Source organism: Danio rerio, chromosome 7 (assembly GCF_052040795.2).
Source record: "Danio rerio strain M-AB ecotype USA chromosome 7, GRCz13ab, whole genome shotgun sequence".
NCBI lineage: Eukaryota > Metazoa > Chordata > Actinopteri > Cypriniformes > Danionidae > Danio > Danio rerio.
In genome coordinates, this window is record NC_141027.1 from 66560930 (window position 1) to 66581906 (window position 20977).

Genomic DNA, 20977 nt, shown 5'->3' on the forward strand with positions numbered 1-20977 from the left:
ATTCAGCTCAGGCACTGAATAGGAGTTACGAAAAGCACTTTTCTATACTAAGGGATTTTATTGTTACTGGTTTTATTGTAAATATCACTTTATTGCACAGTTTCTTCTGTTTCTGTGGTTAAGAAAACTGCAATGCTAAACTGTATAATACAACTGGCAAACCATTAAAGGTAGCTTGCAATTAGTTGTGATTTTACTGCATAAAAATTGAACAACTTTGCAAATGTTTTGCACACAGACACACATGCACAGGCACACACACACACACACACACACACACACACACACACACACACACACACACACACACACACACACACACACACACACACACACACACACACACTTACATCTATCTTAGTGTGGACATGCCATAGAAATAATTAAATTGTAAATGTCTGACCTGCACCCCTTACATCTGACATAATCTCATACACAATTTATTCTCCAAGCCAATATTTAGGCAAATCAAAATCAAGGTACTGTAAATTTAGAAAATTAAACTGAAAACTAAGTCAACTTTCACACCAGTACTTTTATGGGATTGTGCTTTTATGTTATTTGCACCTTTTAGCAAACTGATCCAAAGTTCTCTATTTCTTTCTTCAGCATTAAATTGGAATGCCTAAACTGTTGTGGAAATACCCAGCAGACATGGTACATCAAGATAACATCAGAATGATGTTGTACCACATCGTTGTGGTTTGTTGCACTTTGGGTGGAAATGAAAATTGGGTTTTTTTCAGAATGCAGCCTAAAAACAATCAAATATCAACATGTAATAGCTTGATGTTGTGTAGACGTTACAAAGGCGATGTCTAGTAGACGATGGATTTTGGTTGCCATACCTGACAAATAAATATTTGACGTCAATATGATGTTGGTTTAAGATGCTAGCTCGACTTGGGATTTTGGTCACTTTCCAACACAACCTGAAATCAACCAAATATTAATATTATTTGATGTTGTTGTTGGATGTCAAAATAACATTGTTCTTTTGGTCTGCTGAAGTCTTACCCTAAATCTAAACTTATTTAAATGTCTGATGATACTGTATGCCAGCTGGGTATCCACATAAACATATGAGTCATATTAACATATATTGTATGCATGCGTAAACAGAGTAATAGAAAAGTACTCATATGTTATAAGCTTATTCAGTCTGAATCAAATTCATTATATTCCACAAAACTCTACAAAGGTGGCCTGGTTACCTACAGACAGTGCTCAATCTTTCTCTCATCAGACCACAAAATTTCCCATGGTCTAAGTGTCTTTCAGGTGTCTTTCAGCAAACTCCAGAAACTGCTGTCATGTGCATTTTACTGAGGAGTGGCTTCTGTCTGGTCACTCTACCATACAGGCCTGATTGTTGGAGTGCTGCAGAAAGGTTGTTTTACAAGAAGAATTTGTCTGCACAAAAAAAAAAAAAAAAAAAAAAAAAAAAAAAAAAAAAAAAAAAATATATATATATATATATATATATATATATATATATATATATATAAATCAAATAAATAAATAAATAATAGTAATAATAATAATAATAATAATAATAATAATAATAATAATAATAATAATAATATTAAAATAAAAATAAAATTGTGGCAACTTTTCCGAGTGACCTTTAGGTTCTTGGTCCCCTCCCTGACTAAGGCTTTTCACGCCTGATTGCTCAATTTGGCTGGGTAGCATGCTCTAGGAAAAGGCATGCTGCTTCCAAACTTTATTTATTTATAGATTATGGAGACCAATAGGTTCATTGGACCTTTGATTTTGTAGGATCCTTTTTTAACACTTACCAATATGTATGGTTAAATACAATCTTGTCTCTGAAGGCTATAGACAACACCTTGAACATCATGGCTTGAGTTGTTCTCTGGTGTGCACTTGGGGCCTCTGTGTATATAGTTGTGTTCATTTTTTATTTGCAAGTTATTTAATTAAATTCAATCATATTTGATATCTTGATAATGCTCTTTTAATAGACATTTAACTGACTATTTTGCAAGTACATGTCAATCTAAACCAACCTTAACCCCAACCCCAACCCCAACCCCAACCTAACATTCTACTTATAATATAATGATAAATAGTTGGCATGTAGATGTGATGTAACTTAACAAACGGACCATTAAAATAAAGTGTGATCTAAATCAGCTATTAGAAATAAGTTATTGAAACTATCGTGTTCATAAATGTGCTGAAATAAAATAAAATAAAAATCTCTCTGTTAAACAGAAATTGGGGGAAAGTAATTGGAGCTAATAATTCAGGGGGGCTAAAATTTCTGACTTTAACTGTATATACTGTGTGTGTGTGTGTGTGTGTGTGTGTGTGTGTGTGTGTGTGTGTGTGTGTGCGCGCTCGCGTTCAGTAAAGTGTATTTATGAATTAAGTGCTTGATGTCCTTAAAGTTCTTGGATTGTTGGCATTATATTGTATACATTGTATTGTATGTATATAAATTGTATACATTATTCAAGTTCTTATAGGGTCTCTTTAACGGTGCTTGGTTCTGTTTGGGTGGCTCTCAAAAGTCTAAAGTAACCTCAGAAAAGAAAATAATTATCATAGCTGCTGATCATAATTTATTTGCAAAAGATATATTGATATAATGTAAATGAATAGAAGTGTTTAGTTCAACTGTATCCTACAGTTATGTGATGCATTGCACAAACGCTTTTCAAAAACATACATTTTTTAATCCAGTTTTAAATTGAGAAAGCTTGAGCTTCAACATTATCAGGAAGGCTATTCAAGAGTTTAGCAGCCATATATGATAAGGCTTGACCTCGTTTAGTGGACTTTGCTAATCTGGATACTACCAAAAGCCTGCATTTTCAGATCTTAATGTGCAGGTGGGATTGTGGTGAGAGAGAGATAAAAGGTTGGTTAGATAAACAGAAGCTAGAATATTCAAAACCTTATAGGTAAGAAGCAACTTTAATAAACAACAGGCATCCAGTGTAAGGAAGATAGACGATATATAATAATATATGTGATAATATTAGTTTTACATGATCTGGTCATGATCCAGCCAGCTGCATTTTGCACAATTCATTCATTTCATTATTTTTTTTCCCCTTTGGCCTACTGCCTTTTTTTGTTATCGATTGTTACAGTCGAATGAACCGTTAACTATTCCAGCATATAATTTACACAGCGGCTGCTCTCCGAGCCGCAACCCAGTACTGCGAAACACCCATGGCCATGAGTGAAGTTTATTAATAGTGTATCCATTACAACCAGAGAACAAAGAAGTATAGTAATCCACTCTAGAGGTCATATGAGTATGATCTAGCTTTTCTGCATCTGAAATGGAAAGCATGTTTTTTTTTTTTTTTTTTTTTTTTTTTAGCTTAACCGATGAAAGAAGCTTCTTTTGTGACATGGGATATGTGATTTTCAAAAGTTAAGACCCAGATCTTTGACAATAGAACATTTACTAATATTGTATCACTCTGAATTGCAGGTTGAGATGTGCTGTGTGCAGGATTTTGATCCAATAAGTTATACTTATTCTCTGACTTTAATAGAAGATAATTGTTTGTCATACAGACGTTCACATCTTTAATACACTGAGTTAGGAAAACTTTGAGTATTTTGAGTACTTTCCAGATGCACTATAGCTCTTTTCTTTTTACTTTAGTCTTAATGTTACTGAAATTGTGTTTGAAAAATTGTAAATGTGTTGCCATAATTACATCATTTCCTTAGATTTGTATGCTCTTTGTAAGAGTCATCCCCAAATCAATAAACAAAAGCAAATGTCTCAACAGCATCCAAATCAGCCTCCAGCTTGTCGTGTCCATAAGAACCAACAACTGACCCCATGTCAACGCAAGCCACTCTTCTATTAGGTGCCATGGCAACCTGCAGGCTCTGAGGCTGATAATAGCTGACAGTGTTTCAGTGGTGCTGGCGATCAAGAGGGCTTCTCAAAGCAAGGGGCCGGAGGAAGCCAGGATAACTAACCCTGAAGCTCTTCATCAACAAGCCAAAGCAGCAGGCTCTTAGGCTGAGCTACTTCAGACTTCACAGCAGGAGGCAGGAATCCTTAAACTGCCATTTGAAATTGAGAAAACCATTAACATTTTTTTTTTTTCCAGGGATAATGGAGGCATTTATTAAGCTATTAAATTAAAGCTCAGCAAGTTGTGTGCACTGAAATATTTTTATTAGCTGTGAATAAAGTATTATTAAGTATAGATATATTGATTTTTTCTAAATATGTTATTTTAAATAAATATATGTAGAAATGAAACTATATACAAACTATATACAAAAAATAATTAAATTATAAAACTGTTGGTAATTGCTGACTCCCATAGTATGAATAAATTTATAACTATGACTGTGTTCATATTGCAGAAAAAAAAAAGATTCATATAATCTAATTTAATCTAGTCAAGTCATTGGCTCAAGAACATGTCCTGCTTGTTGTCAAACTGTTTCATAACTGTAACAAAAGGCACTTCAGTCATCAACTAATGTTAAAGCATCTATCATAACATTATTTGTGGCTATTTTTTAGATTTTCTGAAGCTATAGAAATGAAAAATGTAAAACAGGAAATTTGTTAGGACCATTGTTTTTGTTTACATCCCTCAGAATGGTCTATACCAGTGGTTCTCAAACTTTTTTTTTTTTTCCATCAAATTTTTCTTTTATTTTGTATTTTTTGAACACAGAAAAGCATGCCGTAGACAATCAGCATGAAACAGAATGTGTAGATATACATACATAAACCAATATACAGTTGTTAAATAATAGTATCAATAATAGCATCAGCCTTGACAACAATGTAATCAGTAAAAAGGAAAAACGGAAGAATAATGACAAGGACATACTATTGCAAATAAAAATGACAAATAAAATAAATTAATACATATATACATATATGCACACACATACATACATACACATACATATATGCACGTACACATACAAACAAACACACATACACCCAGATATGCATACATGCACACATACATACACATACCCATATAAATATGCACACATGCATACACATAAATAAAACAAATTTCAAAACCAAAAAGGCAATGAGCCAAATCTGTACTTAGTGTTAAGTAAGGTTAAGAATAAACCAATCGAAAATAAAAAATTAAATAGAAAAATGGTGATATACACATAGATATAGGTATTTAAAACTGTGCTGAAAAAGGTCTACGACAATGAACGTTATTAGAAGCCCAAACAGGGAACCTTAAATTACTATGAAAAGAGAAAAACAAGAAAAGAAAAGAAAAAAAAGTAAAAATAATGTAATAATAAAACATAATTCTAATAAATAATAAATGAGGGGAAAAAAAAATAATAAAAAAAAATAAAATAAAAAAGCCTGGAGCCAGAAGATCATGCTTTTTGATGTCTCATGGATTCAAGTTAGTAAATCTTTAAGTCTGTGTAAAGTTTGCGCCCAAAGTCTGATGGTGTCCTCTCTTGCACCATGGATGCGAGCAGTGGACATTTCCATATATACAATGTCAGGTTCTCAAACTTTTATCTATCAAGTACCACTTTAGAAAAACATTGTCTCTCCAAGTACCTCCAAAATGAGCAGCATTGAAATACAGTAGCATAGTTGGACCAGTAAATCAGCTACAACTCTGCAGAGTTAAAAAACCTGGCAGATTACCTCAGAAATATAGCCTATATATAATATATGGCATATTATATACATCATTTTTAAAAAAAATTTGAATTATAGCATGTACATGACATTTTTCATTCCTCCGTGTACCACTAGAAGGAAGCCAGCGTACCACTAGTAGTACACCTACCACAGTTTGAGAACCACTAGTCTATACCATAATCTCAAGCTCAATTCCTGTAGGGCCACAGCTCTGCACAGTTTTACTCCAACCACTTCCAATTCACACTGCTTAACAGTCTTTAGTAATCTTGAACACCTTGATTAGTTGGATCAGCTGTGATTGATTAGGGTTGGAGCAAAACTGTGTAGTAGAGCTTCCACCCTCCAGGAATTGAATTTGAGACCTGTGGTTTATACACTGAGGATGGCCTGAGGGTGACTAAATTATGGGGTAGCTTTCATTTTCGGTGCAAGTATTCCTTTAATGCTACAGTATACTGCTATTCATAGCAGACTACAGAACACAAAACACAGCCTATCAGCTAGATAATCTCCAAATATCACAATGAGCATAATTCATAATCTATACCAGATTTATTGCACTGTCCTCTCTGTCATGGTCTTGTTACAAAAATATATAAATAAATAAATAAATAAATAATAAAAAGTGAAATATGTCTTGTTATTAGAGCGTATCATAATGAACAGATTTATCATACACATTTATCATACATCTTAAAGGTCCATATTAATACTTCAAGGGTGCATGTTAGTCATTAAAAAGTGCAAAAGTGTCACTTTTAAAATCTTTAGGCAACAATGTATGCTTTTAAGGTACCAATGTGGACCCTTTAAGTAAAAATGTGTACCTTTTGAAAAGGTACTACCCTAGTGACAGCTCACGTACCTTTAATTCTGAGAGTGTAGAAGAACTCGCATGCTTATAACTCTTGTGGCCACATCACTTTCTTATGCTACATGAAGGAGACTACTCAGCTTATAACTGTAACATCCAAAACTGTCCAACTGAATTAAAACCTATTACTTTGCAAAAATGCAAATATAAAATTAAGGTGGTGGAAATTATGTAATCAAAGATCTGTCATGTAAACACAGCTCTCAGCAGCTTGTACAATATCAGGATGTTCACTAACAGTATTCACAGCAAAGCTACTGTATTTCTAATTCCTTTTTATCCCAAAGCAAAGCACAAAACTTTGATTGTGAGTAGGCTATGTCAATAAATCAATCCTTGGTAACTTCAATTCTATGTTTTAAACATGGATTTTTTACTATGTGCATTTATGTATAGGCTGAGCAGATTCATTAAAGCAATATGTTTACAGATTCTCAAACCAGCATAACGTATCACAAGGGGAGGATTTCATGTTGAGTGAGTGGCCCTGAGTTCCACATAAACACACAAAAATAAAACACATAAATGAAAAATACTGCTTCACCTTTAAATCCACCTAAAGTGTAACACTGGCTTCAAAATCTAATGATATATTTCTTATTCTTAAAATATATATTTTCAATAATAATAATAATAATAATAATAATAATAATAATAATAATAATAATAATAACAATAATAATAATTATCATTATTATTATTATTATTATTATTATTATTAGGTTTATTATTATTATTATTATTATTATATTTTTAAAATTAAATTTAGCAGTTTGTTTTTCTATTATTATAGTTTTTATTATTACTTTATTTACTATCTTTCTTTAGGCAGTAAAGAAAGTTAGGGTTTAGTGTAGTTAGGGGTTTATATATATATATATATATATATATATATATATATATATATATATATATATATATATATATATATATATATATATATATATATATATAGTAAAGCAGTATAATTATTATTATTGTTATTATTTTTTTCCCCTTTAGTTTTATGCCAAGTTTAAGTTATATTGTTTATACAGAGATTTTATACTTGGCATAAAAATAAAGGGGAAAATAAAAAAGAAAATAATATATACTGCTTCACTCACATGCTCTGCCCAAACTCATAAACATTCTCAAAAACAGAAACACGTTCAAGATTCACCTCAATGAGGCAAATCATAGTACTTTGATTTAAACAGTGGGGGTGGTGGGTAAATCTTATAAAAAGACAGAGTAGAAAAGTCCTAGGATCAGTTGTAACACTTCCACTATCTATAATCAGGCACTAGTTACTGATCGGTAGTGCAGTGGGTAGCGCTGTTGCCTCACAGCACGAAGGTCTCTGGTTTGATCACTGGTCAGTTGGCATATCTGTATGAAGTTTGCATGTTCTCCCCGTGTTCGCGTGGGTTTCCTCCGAATGCTCCAGTTTCCCCCAAATGTCCAAAAACATGCTGTCATGAACACCAGCGATCTAACATCCAGAGTCGCTGGTAAACACTCACATTCACACAAACTACAAATATGCTATGTAGTGGACTACAGTCATGCAACACATACACACACACACATCTGCTCTAAGTCTCCACTGATTAGACTCTCACAGCTGATGCTGCTTTTGGGACTGATTACTGCACTACTTAAGCAGCACAAACACATTCAATGTGGCAGAGTCTTGATATCTGTTAAAGTGACATTACTACGGGGTTCCTTTGTCTTGCTTTGCTGTGTTTTGACCCTCGCCTTGTTTGCTTTTTTAATCCTGTTTGCTGCCTGCATTGTAATCATCTGCCTGTTATTTTGACCATGTCTCTGGATATGTGTTTGCCCCTGTATTGACCACTGCTTGCTTGATCTCAACAATAAACCTGCATTTGGATCCGCACCCTGTTGTCAGTGACACATCCCTCATAGCAGACTCCTGTTGTCAGTGTTACATCCCTCGTTACGCATGCGCAAAGTAAATTTGGTTAGCCAAAATTGTTGGGGATTGAGCAATGGGCTAATGACCCACTTTGTAAGAAAAAAAAAAAAAAAAAAAAGTTATTTATATGTATATATATATATATATATATATATATATATGTATATATATATATATATATATATATATATATATATATATATATATTATGAAACACTAATATGGTGCAGTTAAATATCAACTTTGATATAAACGGCCTGGGAGTAAGTAAGAATAAGTTACAAATAAATTGATTCACTTTACACATGCTTATTCCAAAAAAAAAAAAAAAAAAACATGCAAAGTCCTGTTGTAGACACAGATTTTAGAGGGGGAAATCTACATTTGAAGCTTAGAAAGTAATATCTTTACTTGACTTATTTTTGAGATAGCAATGCCTGATTTGTAGTTAGACTATTAGGTTTATAGGTTTATTTGGGTTTATTAGACCATGAGTTTCTGTGCCAACCCTATTCAAATACACCTGACTGTTGCTTTTTGGGGACCTGGAAAGACAATGATTAGCTTGTTCAGATGTGTTTGATTAGTGATGGAGCAAAACTCCAGGACCAAGTTTGCCCATTCCTGATCTATGCCATTTAATGCCAGACACGTGCAGTTAGTTTGAATCACACTTTGAACACACTAGCTTAAAATATCTTAAAGATATTGAAAGAAAGGCAAAACATGTAACAACTTCCACAGTCTCCCCTATTCAAAGAGAATCTAGCTGTTAAACATGACATTTTCAAATATAAGTTGAAATACTGCAGTCAGATGGATACAACAAAAGCATATAATATTGATTAACAGCCTTGTAGCTCACAGTATGTCTGTCTTTTAAGGTTGGTAAGTTATCATTTAAAATCACTTCCCCTATGGAGAAAATAAATGAGATTTTTACTACCGGAACCTGGCTGTTGCACTCTATTACAACATATCAAACCACTGAAAACACAGACTGATCAATCATAATCAAGTATTCCAGTCAGCCATAAATATTGCACAGACATAAGGGTAAGTGATAGCCAGCACTTACAACTGTATGAATTCATTGCAGATGTAACTGACTCGCAGTCAAAGCGGAGACTACGGAGAGCCAACATCCAGACTGCTGTCTCAGAGGAGAAATTAAGCCAAACGCTGAAGCAACATACTCCTGTTCATGACATGGAGCAGGGGGCAAGCGGACGTTTGTGACAGGAACACGATGTAAGTGTGCTCGCTCACATCTGTAGGTCCGATCCTTTCATTCTCACGCGCACCATGCCAACACAGGTGCCGCCGTCATCGTGCCAAGACATTGGATAATTGGCATTTGAAAATCAGGCAAGATAAAGAAGGGAAAATTACTGAACACAAAAGAAAAAAAGAGGATGGAGAAATATGCGTAAACCCCCAAAAATCACTGATAATTTGTCTTTTATCAACTTCAATAAGAATTTAATTTCTTTGGCAGTGGCTGTTCATAAGAGAATAATGTTGGAAATGGTGTTGCGGATCTGTGGAGAATAATTGGCTTTTAGCTGCGGAGGCAGATAGAGAAGAGGACGGGTGGGGTGAGGTGGGGAGGGAAATAGAGAGTTTGGCTCCTGTACAGCTGTGGCGCAGAGCCTGCAATGTGCTTGTGCTGATGACAGGGAGAAATAATTATGAGCAGAGGAGCCAAGAATCAAATTTGTAAATACTGATTTTTGCCTGTGTGTGTGAGAGAGAGTGAGAACGTCGGCTACAGTATTGTCATTAGTGTACTTTTTTTGTTTCTCAATGTTATGACAAATCCCTTTTTCTGAATCATTTCTGATCTCTTTTCTTCACCCATTACTTTAGGCCTTTACATTAAATGTGAATATAATTGATAGCTCGGTGACCTGTTATCAAGGCAGCACATCATTAATTAAAACTCTCCTGTGTCCTTTATGCCAGTATTTTTTATCTTGATGGATTCCAGACTAATTGAATCTGAAGCTCTAGGACACTGCTGGTGATCTTTGGGAAGCTTGCCATCCACTGTATATTACTTTCTTCTTCTTTTTTTATCAATATATTTCCATTACAAAACAAACATTTGTTCTGAACTGAACCTCGTTTAGATTTGATGTCCTTCATGCAGATTCACAGTAATAAACAGGAAATAATAGGTGAAGGAAATTAAATACAGTATTTCAATACTGTAGTACTGAGTACAGTTTAGATTAGGGTGACCACCTATCCCGTATTTTGCAGGAGAGTCTAAAGCTGGGAGCTCTGTGGATTAAAAGTATACAGCTACAGCATCCATTTTGTCTGCATACTGCATAAGAAAGTCCTGGGGTCCGTTCTTCGTACCTCGCTTAAATGATCTAAGATTATTTGGCAGATCCTGGATCTTTTAATCTTGATAACTGATCTCTCGCTAATTTGGTTCTTCAAACAAGTTCGCGAATTAGATTAGAATGTCTGGATAAACTGATCTGAGATCGCTGCGTGTGTTGTGAAGGACAGATCTATCGATCCTCGAAATCATGATCAGCAATGCAACGATTGGCTGACGACACAGCAGCGTAATGACATCATCTGATTAATATTCAATTATCCATGTGAGCAAAATTACATCAAATTAGCAGTAAACGGTTTGTTTAATATGACACGCAAGAACTTTCCACATTTGTTGTGAGCTGCAGGCTTTACACTTTCATTTGTCAAGACAAGAGTATTCATCACGTATTTCAATGCAAATCAATGTATTTAGTTCTACATTTAGAAAAGATTTTTTTTATAATAGTATCCGTTTTTTAATCGGTGTAAAGAATAACTGGTTGTTTACAAAAGCATTTTCATATTGGTAAAGGTGTCTGCAACTTTTGTGAAGCATCAATCACTGGCATATTAACTATCAAAACATGTTTATGACTGCATAAATGTATTATTGCTTTAAAAAAAAGTCACATATTGTGCTTTTCTATTATACACAATTTGTACTAAAGCGATCTAAAAAGTTCATATCAATAAGTTCTCTTTGCACCACCAGATGGCAGTCTTTGTTCATTTCGAGGGTACAGATTGCATACGTTTTATTAATATGTATAACTTTATTTATTTTATTAATGACTTTAACTTTATATATATATAGTTAAAAAATATGTACCATTTTCCCAAGTGTATATAACTACTACTGTAAGAAAATATCAGAATTCGGAACATACTGTATTATCTTTGCTTGAACCCAGACAGCACACATACGTTGGGCCGACGTCGTGCCGATTTTCAAAATTCCATCGGTGCGATGTCGCTCAGGGAGCGTTTGCTAATTGGCAAAATGTCGCCGCGACGTCGGCAAATGATCGGACACGCTGTCCGGCCGACGTTAGGACGACGCAACCGGAAATACCGGCCGCTCCGCGGAGGCGCTGTTCTCAGGCGTTTTGCTCATACTTATGGACCACTAGCTGCAGCAGCTGCTAATTTATAATAAACATGACACACCACTCTCAATAACAGTTGAAGATTTATTAATATTTTTCACAAACATACAAATAGATTAACATACTTTTATCACACATAACCATGTTTTACCATGTTTAAAACAAAACCAACAAGTTGTACTATAACCATGGCTGAAATACTGTGCAATAAAGATTTTAAATACAAAGTCCATTGCAGCATTTACATTAAGACCATAGGAATATTTACAAGTACTTCAAAACATGTACACTAAGGGTGACTATAGTTTACTATAGTAAAAACACAAATAACTTGTGTAAGCACATGTTATAATGCTTATAATTTCTTAAATAGTGTTAAAGAAAATGCATGTTTCCAAGACTATAATTTTAAAATACAAGATACTACCAGTCATGTGTTCAGTATCCAAAAGACTTTCTTCAGGGAGTTACAATAATAAAAGAGGACACAAACACAAAATAAATACCAAGCAAACAATATTTACAGTAGTAAATAAAATCATGTAAATTAAAATAATTTGATAAAATCTTATTAAAGTCTGTAGACAATTTTTTTTACAATTTTTTTTATAAATGGCATTCAACAATTTGCTATCTCCTCTGAACTAAAAACACATCAATAATATAAAATAACAATACTTTCTCAGTTTTTTTAAGCAAACTCTAATGCACGACACAAAACAGATTTTGTCATATATATATATATATATATATATATATATATATATATATATATATATATATATATATATATATATATATATATATATATAAAATCCCTTAATTTCTGTTTAACGGAAATATTTTTAACACATTTCTAATCACAATAGTTTTAATAACTCATTTCTAATAACTGAGTAAATAATATTTGACTAGATATTCTTCAAGACACTTCTATACAGCCTAAAGTGACATTTAAAGGCTTAACTAGGTTAATTTGCTTAACTAGGCAGGTTAGGGTAATTAGCCAAGTTATTGTATATCGATGGTTTGTTCTGTAGACAGTCGCAAAAAATTGCTTGAAGGGGCTAATAATATTGACCTTAAAATGTTTTTTTAAAAATTCTAAACTGTTTTTATTCTAGCCGAAATAAAAGAAATAAGACTTTCTCCAGAAGAAAACATAACATTTTCTTGCTCTGACTTATATATATATATATATATATATATATATATATATATATATATATATATATACATATATATATAACTGGTTGTAAATTGTGTACAATATTCCAAGAAAACAGACAAAATGAAAAGAAATAACCTGTCATTTAGTTTTGTTTTATCTTGTGGAATGTTGCTTACACATAAAAGGGGATATATAGGTGGAATAAAAAGTGTGTCGCCATCCTCTAAATTGTTCTTGTATGCTGTCTTCATCTTTAGTCTTCACAAGTGAGGCTGGCCCAAACCGGGACTGCAGTAGCCAAATCTAATCCTTGTAGTGGGAACCCTTAATTAAAGCAAGAAACCAAAAGGAGAAAGATTAGCATTTGAGCAGTTCATATTACCACAAATATATATTATTTGTTTCATGACATATAACTGGAGTATGTGTTATGCAAGTGCCTAGCTAAAATGTGTAATTTAATTTAAACTTAAAGAGTGTGTCTAAGCACTAATGTTCAGAAAAGCCATTTGAAAGTTAAATTCCTTGTGAAATCATAATGAATGTTTTTTTTTTTTTGGTTTTTAGTATCATTGTGTTAGTATAAATGTGTATCTAAATATATGTCTAATCTTCAGATACCACATTACATGCAAATTAAACTAAGTTTCGTCAACTAAAATGTCACACTGTACACCACATTTAATATATCATAGCTAGGGCCAGGAGGAATCTGCAGATGTTTTTTGCTATTTCTGCTAAAAAATTTTGGTGGAAGTCTGCGGATTTCTGCGGAATTATTTTGGGAGTATCACAACTAAAACCTTAATATATGAAATAAAAAAATAATATATTTTTAAGTTTTATTTAATGTTTAAAATGCAAATCCAATTAGATTCACTTTATTTGGTAAATAAAGCAAGTTTTTCATATAACATATCTAGTAAGACAGAAAATATTACTGTACAAACCTCATTGTACATAAATCAGATGAACATTTTCACATTAGTCAATAATATTACTGAAATTAATTAAAAAACTGAATAAATATAGATTTACACACATTTACTCAAGTAAATAAACAGAATTAATGATAGGCTAAACATCTGCGGAGTTCTGCGAAAAATCCGGGTCGGCCTAATCATAGCTTTATTTCTGCTACAAAAAAGTTTTTTCAGCAAACAACTTCTATTATATGCAGGCTATAGAGGAGGATATATAAAAAATTATATATTTAACTCTCTAATTAAATGCACCTTATGCAGCTAATCGAGTCTTTTAGGCTTATTTGAAAACTTAAATGACGTGTTGGACCACAGTTGGACAACGCTCAGTGAGAATACTTTTTTGCACAAATTATTTTTGTTCTAAAGAAACATGTCTGATTGTTAGCAATCATCAAAGAGCAAACTTTTTTTTTTTTTCAAATAAATACTATGCTCTTAAAAATAAACTTTTCATACATCAAGAATACTAAAAATAGCTTGAGGAGAGAATCAGTACATTGGAATACTATTTTTTCAGAAGGATCATGTGACACTATTAATTATATACATTGTATTAAATTCACAGTATTACTGCTTGACTGTATTAATAAAATAAAGCTGACACTATCAGAAGAGAATTTACCATACCAACCTAAAAGCTATGAAACAGTAGTGTATGTTTAAGATGTTACTTACTAGTCCTATTGTACTTTGGAGAGGTTGTCTGACAGGAGGATCCCTTCAACTCAGCAGAATTCTCAGCAGACCATCAGCGTACACCAATCTAAGAATAAAATAAGCAATTTGTTAAAAACCAAAAATATATGTATTTTATATTTCCAGGTTTATAGGAAAGAAGAAAGCTAAAGCAGATTTAAAATGTAGAAAAAAAAAACTATTGACAATTTAATGTCACAACATACCCCAAACTAAGCACGCTCAAATGATTAATTTACATAAACGACAACTGCTGCTCATTATACCAATATTAACTGTTAAGGATTCATTCATTCATTTTCTTTTGGGCTTAGTCCCTTTATTAATCTGGAGTCGCCACAGCGGAATGAAAGGCCAACTTATCCAGCATATGTTTTACGCAGTGGATGCCCTTCCAGCTGAAACCAATACACACTCATTCTCACACACGTATACACTATGGTCAATTTTAGCATACCCGATTCACCTATGTCTTTGGACTTGGGAAAACCGGAGCACCCGGAGGAAACCCACGCCAACACGGGAAGAGCATGCAAACTTCACACAGAAACGCCAACTGACCCAGCCGAAGCTCGAAGCAGCGACCTTCTTGCTGTGAGGCAAACGTGCTACCCTCTGCGCCACCGTGCTGCCCTGTTAAGGAATCAGATTAATATAAATGAATTGACATGTTTATTTAGTGTCTGACACATTAAATATTGCATTTTTAAATATTGTTTCATTTTAAGATTTATTTCAGAATTAACTATAGAACCTGGATATATCGTCACATTTTCATGCACAGCAGCATTTCCAAGAACATAGAAAAACAGAATATAGGCCAACTGAAAAAAAAATAAAATAAAAAAAAAACTCTGACTGAATGCTTTAAGTAACTGGCTAGGAATGGGCAGGTATAAGATTCTGAGGGTATAATCTTGGATAAAAATATCACAGATTCACAGTATTGTGATTACTGCTCAGAAATGTGTTTTTTTATCTCTGTGTAAAAAACAGCTACTTTTTCCCCATTGAACACAATATGTTTTTTATTTTAAGAAACATTTAAAATATTTTGTAACAGTAAACATGCCAGGCTAAATAATAATTTAATAAAATAGTACTATCTTCATTAGACTCAAAAACACTGATTTTTTTGTGAAGGCATAATAAGCTATTTGTTTTTCAGATGTTTGCTGAATCGTGAGCTGACCAGTAGCTTTTGATGTGGAGGGTCTTTTGCTGTTGTAGATAATGTTGGACTATTTTTTTAAGTCTTTGATAACGCGCTAAAAACCATATACAATGCTTCCGGAAAGTATTGATAGCGCTTCACTTTTTCCACATTTTTAATGTTTCAGTCTTATTTCAAAATGGATTAAATTAATTAATTTCCTCAAAATTCTACACACAATCCCCATAATGTGTGTTGACCCGATTTTAGTTAATCATTTACAAGTCAATATTGCCTATATGGATTGTGATTTTAAAAAAAATCTACATGTAAAATTGCAGTGTTAAATGCAATGCCATCAAACATTTTAGACGCACCAGTGCAAAAAGCTAGTCTAGAGCACTTGGAATGCTGGTGTAGTTCTAGTTAAATTCAGTTCAGTTAAAGCTGTATATGCAGCCGGTCTCAAGTAGAGGATATAGTATTTAACTAATCTTAACAACTAAACATTTACGAATCTGTATTAGCCAGCTCATGTACTACAATGTAACATACTGTATATTGCCACCTTGATACTTAAGCTTTCTTTAAAATATTTTGTGTTCAACCGATTAATTAATTCTTTCATTTAATTTTTTCAGTGCAATAGTATAGCTTACACTGGTGTATTTGTATGGACCCCCCAAAATAGCGGAGGCCACTTTCTGGCCACCCAAGTATAAACTTCTAGCCTAGCCACTGTGAACTACCTGTCTGTGCTGCTCCAGAACTCTTTGTCGGCTGCTTGTATGTCTGGATACAGCTGCACAAGTCTTTTAACACTGACAAATACAGCCTCTGCACATCCTCACAACCAAGAGAACAGAGTGATCAGGAGGACCTGAAAAATATAACCAACTGAAATCAGTTGAAATGTATTTTGTCTTGTGATGATGACACAAAAATAAATTATTTTTCACAAAGGATGTGCTGTTACCTATGAAACGGTCTATAATGAATGATCTTTTGATCCTGTTTCCTTGATGTCATTCACTCAGAGATGGTTTGGACATTTGATTGTATCTAAACTGTAATGAATTTAAGTTACAAAAACATTGATAGCAGGACCATTGATCTTGTAACTTATACAAATTGTTAAGTATTGAAAGTCTGCAACCAAACTAGTCAAGTTAATAATACTAATCTCAACTCAACTATGATTAGTTGTCTTGTTTCTGCTGCCCAGACGGTCACACCTGCTTATAAAAAAAGGAAAAAGTATGGTATTTTTACAACAATGAAACTGCAAACAACGTAACTATAAGGGGGTAAGCAGTGAGCATCTTTTATTATAAGCAATTTACTGAATACTTTGTCACTGGTATTACCTAAAAACCAAACGTCCCAAGTTTGGCTCATAGCTGTCCACACATCTGCCCAGTAGCTTGAGGTAATACTGAAGACACTGATCAGCTGGTCCAACTGAGTTTGGAGTTGAACTGCAATCAGGCATCCAATACTGCAAAAAAAAGAGAAACTCACTTTGGGTTAACAAATAATGTAATCCCACACATTTCAAGTAATTGTGCAGTTAATTCTCTTAAAATGAATGAATGAATTCTCTTATTGAATTTTCTGAGAGCTTATGAATATATTTTGTCTTCCCAAAATAGCATGTACTGAAACACAAAATTATATAAATATAATTTAATAAGAGCGTGACGTGGTGGCACAATAGGTAGTGCTGTCGCCTTACAGCAAGGATGCTGACTCGAGCCGCAGCTGGATCAGCAGGCATTTCTGTGTGTAGTTTGCAAATTCTCTCTGCGTTTGCGTGGGTTTTCTCTGGGTGCTCCGGTTTTGCCTACAAGTCCAAAGACATGGGGTACAGGTGAATTGGGTAGGCTAAATTGTCTGTAGTGTATGAGTGAGAACAAGCGTATATGGTTGTTTCCCAGTGATGGCTTGCAGCTGGAAGGGCATCCACTGCGTAAAACATATGCTGGATAAGTTGACAGTTCATTCCGCTGTGGTTACCCCAGAATAATAAAGGGACTAAGCAGAAAAGAAAATGAATGAATGAATGAATGAATTTAATAAGAGTTAAACTGATCTGTTAACATGTCTGTCAGGAGCTGATCTACCTGTTGTCAAACTGATGAAAATGTTTTCTCAATTTACTTTAACATTTTTGTGTTTGTTTATTTATGTTTTTATAACTTGCAGCCATTGTTAAATTTAAAAGTATTTTAAACATGCATAGACATCTAAATGCATATAGGGCACATATCACAAAACATTATGAAATATTTCCAGATAAATCAATTTTGAATTAAAATGTATATTAATCTCCAGACTTGCATCTCCCTGATCTTTTTAAAAGAACGGCCATTCGTTTGCTCATCATTGTTTGACAAGTGTCTGGCAGTCAGTCAAAAATATACTTACATATAAAAATGTTCATCGGCTTCACGGCACTTAGGTTAAACTTTGACCTCCTTTTCAGTTGATGTGGAAAACAAAAGCAAAAGAAAGAAAAAACAAAACGACTGAATACAAGTTGCATATCATGCCTGTACAAATCAAAATGTATTCATTTAGGGCTTAAATTGACTTGTTTGAGGATGAGTTAAGGTGTAAGGGATGGGTGAACAGTGTAAATATACATGTAATTCATAGCTATGATGTAAAGCTAAATTTTCAGCATCATTACTCAAGTCTTCAGTGTCACTTGATCTTTCAGAAATCTTTTTTAAAGATGTTGATTTAGTGCTTGAGGTTGAACTAATATAATGGTGATTATCAAATGGTGCTGATTTGCTGCTCAAGAAACATTTCGAATTGCTATCAATGCTAAAAACAGATGTGATGACAAATAATTTAGTGTAAACTTTTTTCTAAGATTTAATAAATCAATTAATCATAAAAAATTAAACAAAATGAAAATCACAAATATTACTTCATTAGCAGCAAATCTATATATTTACTAAGTTCTGAAGAATCATGTGATGTGAAATTTAATACCACTCACATGTTTCAATGTCAAAACTTTCTTAAAACAACTGCAATAAAGACAAGTAACAGATGCATAATATATAGACATGTAACATTTGCATAATGATGTGCAATGGAAATTTATATGAATTAATCCTCTGCTTAAAGTTGCCTGTCTTTCCTGTATCTCTGTGATCAGCTCCCTTCAGAAATTTAGGAATCTTGAGTTATATTTTCTGTAGCAGGAGGTTATTCTCTCACTCCTGAAACCACAGAACACTTTTTTACTTAACATTTAGTTTAAGATACCATGAAATATCAAAACACGATTGAACTTTTGATTCACGGTCCTTTACAGTAACGTTACAATGCGTATTTTAGACTACATATGGAGTGCATTCAATAAAACATTGACAAAACCTCTCATCTACACATAAAGAATAAATAAAAGCCAAAACTTTAACAAACAAGTTTAACAAGAGCTAACATTAAGTAAGTTAACGTAATATTACCCCGACGCTAACGTTACCAGTGCTAATATGCTAACGGACTTTTACGAAGACTTACCACTCTTATATAACATAATATTCAACTGAATATTCATCAATTGCCAATAATAAATGTGTGAGGAAGTTTTATGTAGTATTTGCTTTGTTTTAGGGACTAAACTTACCTGAAAACAGTCAAAACGGCAGCTTGAGAGAAGTCGTGTTGTGTCTTTTAGGTGGTGTCGTGTCGTGTTGTAGCTTCGTTTCCCATAGCAACATCCTCTCCACTCCAGTGTTGGAAGCAAGACGCGCGCGCGCACATTAAAGTCTTGCAGTATTGCATTTATAAACATGATCACTCCATAGACAATTTAAATAATAACCTTGTATTTTAAATCTTGAATTTAAAATGTATTTAGCAGTTTTATATACGCTATTATCTTTAAGACGAGCTTTATAGCCTACTAAACTGTTACAAAACAAACACTTTATTTGTGCATTCACTGTCAAAAATAAATAACCAATAAATATAAATGCAAGTATATATAAAACAAAGATGTCACTCTGTAAAAAGGGGTTTATTTTAATTAAACAGCCGAAATGCAGAACATACTTGATTTTTACACTGGGAAAAATGTATTAGAAAAAGCCACAATAAAAAAAAGCAAACAGCAGTTAACACCAGAAAAAAACAACGTTTTCATTATTAAAGCATAACAATAAAACTTTTTATATTTTAATGAATTGAAATCATGTGTTGTAGGCATTTTGGTCAGTTTTACTGCATTAATGTAGGCTATTTAAAGCTGGACCGACCGACGCAGTTCACATGATGCATGTCGCGTTTGTCTAATTTATTATGCACGCAAAAACTTACTTGTAAACCAAATATGTTGCCGGATTCTTTCATGGGCATGAGAGATCAAGTGCTTATGAAGTGCTTCGTCGGCCTGTGGTCGTTAACCGACGCAGAGCCGACGTTTGTTGAGCTGGAACAATAGAACACACGACCGAACGATCATGCGTATGTTTGGCCGACCATATACCGATGTTAGAATTAAAGGGGCCGACGTGTTGACCTTCGGCCGACGTCGGCCCAACGTATGTGTGCTGTCTGGGAACTGAGCCGATCTAATCCTGTTTATATGAATTGAACCTGCTCCCGATCAGGTTTGACCTAGCAGAACTGTTGCCATGACAACAACTCTCGGATCAGCTTTGAAGAACGAAACGATCCTGGATCATGTCAAATCGTCAATATCCAAATCCAGCTAACTGAGTAATCCACGTACGAAGAACGGACCCCTGATGTTAGATACACAAAAATATAATATGATATAATATAATATAATATAATATAATATAATATAATATAATATAATATAATATTATATTATATAATATAATATGGACCTGTTGGTTATAACATTTTGCAGTGGTTTGAATATATATATATATATATATATATATATATATATATATATATATATATATATATATATATATATATATATATATATATATATATATATATAAAATAAATAAATAAACAATATTCTACTTAATATCAATAAAATACTACTACTACTACTACTACTAATAATAGT

The 20977-nt window shown here is 33.2% G+C and overlaps 2 long non-coding RNA genes across 5 annotated transcripts in view; both read right to left on the reverse strand.

Moving 5' to 3' along the window:
- Positions 1-20977, reverse strand: part of LOC147843249 (uncharacterized) — a 650118-nt gene that overhangs the window by 561458 nt on the left and 67683 nt on the right. The window lies entirely within an intron of this gene.
- On the reverse strand, positions 13206-19639 carry LOC147843252 (uncharacterized). 4 transcript variants are annotated; one of them, XR_015496388.1, is made up of 10 exons: positions 19556-19639; positions 18337-19145; positions 17645-17943; positions 17277-17407; positions 17104-17144; positions 16886-16976; positions 16659-16806; positions 15318-15389; positions 14736-14823; positions 13206-13398 (listed from the first exon to the last, which is right to left on the reverse strand). It is a non-coding gene; the product is annotated as an uncharacterized LOC147843252 (long non-coding RNA). The 4 variants fall into 4 exon arrangements; XR_015496391.1 differs by having other exon boundaries at positions 16659-16789; positions 17104-17147; XR_015496389.1 differs by having other exon boundaries at positions 15223-15389; positions 16659-16789; positions 17104-17147.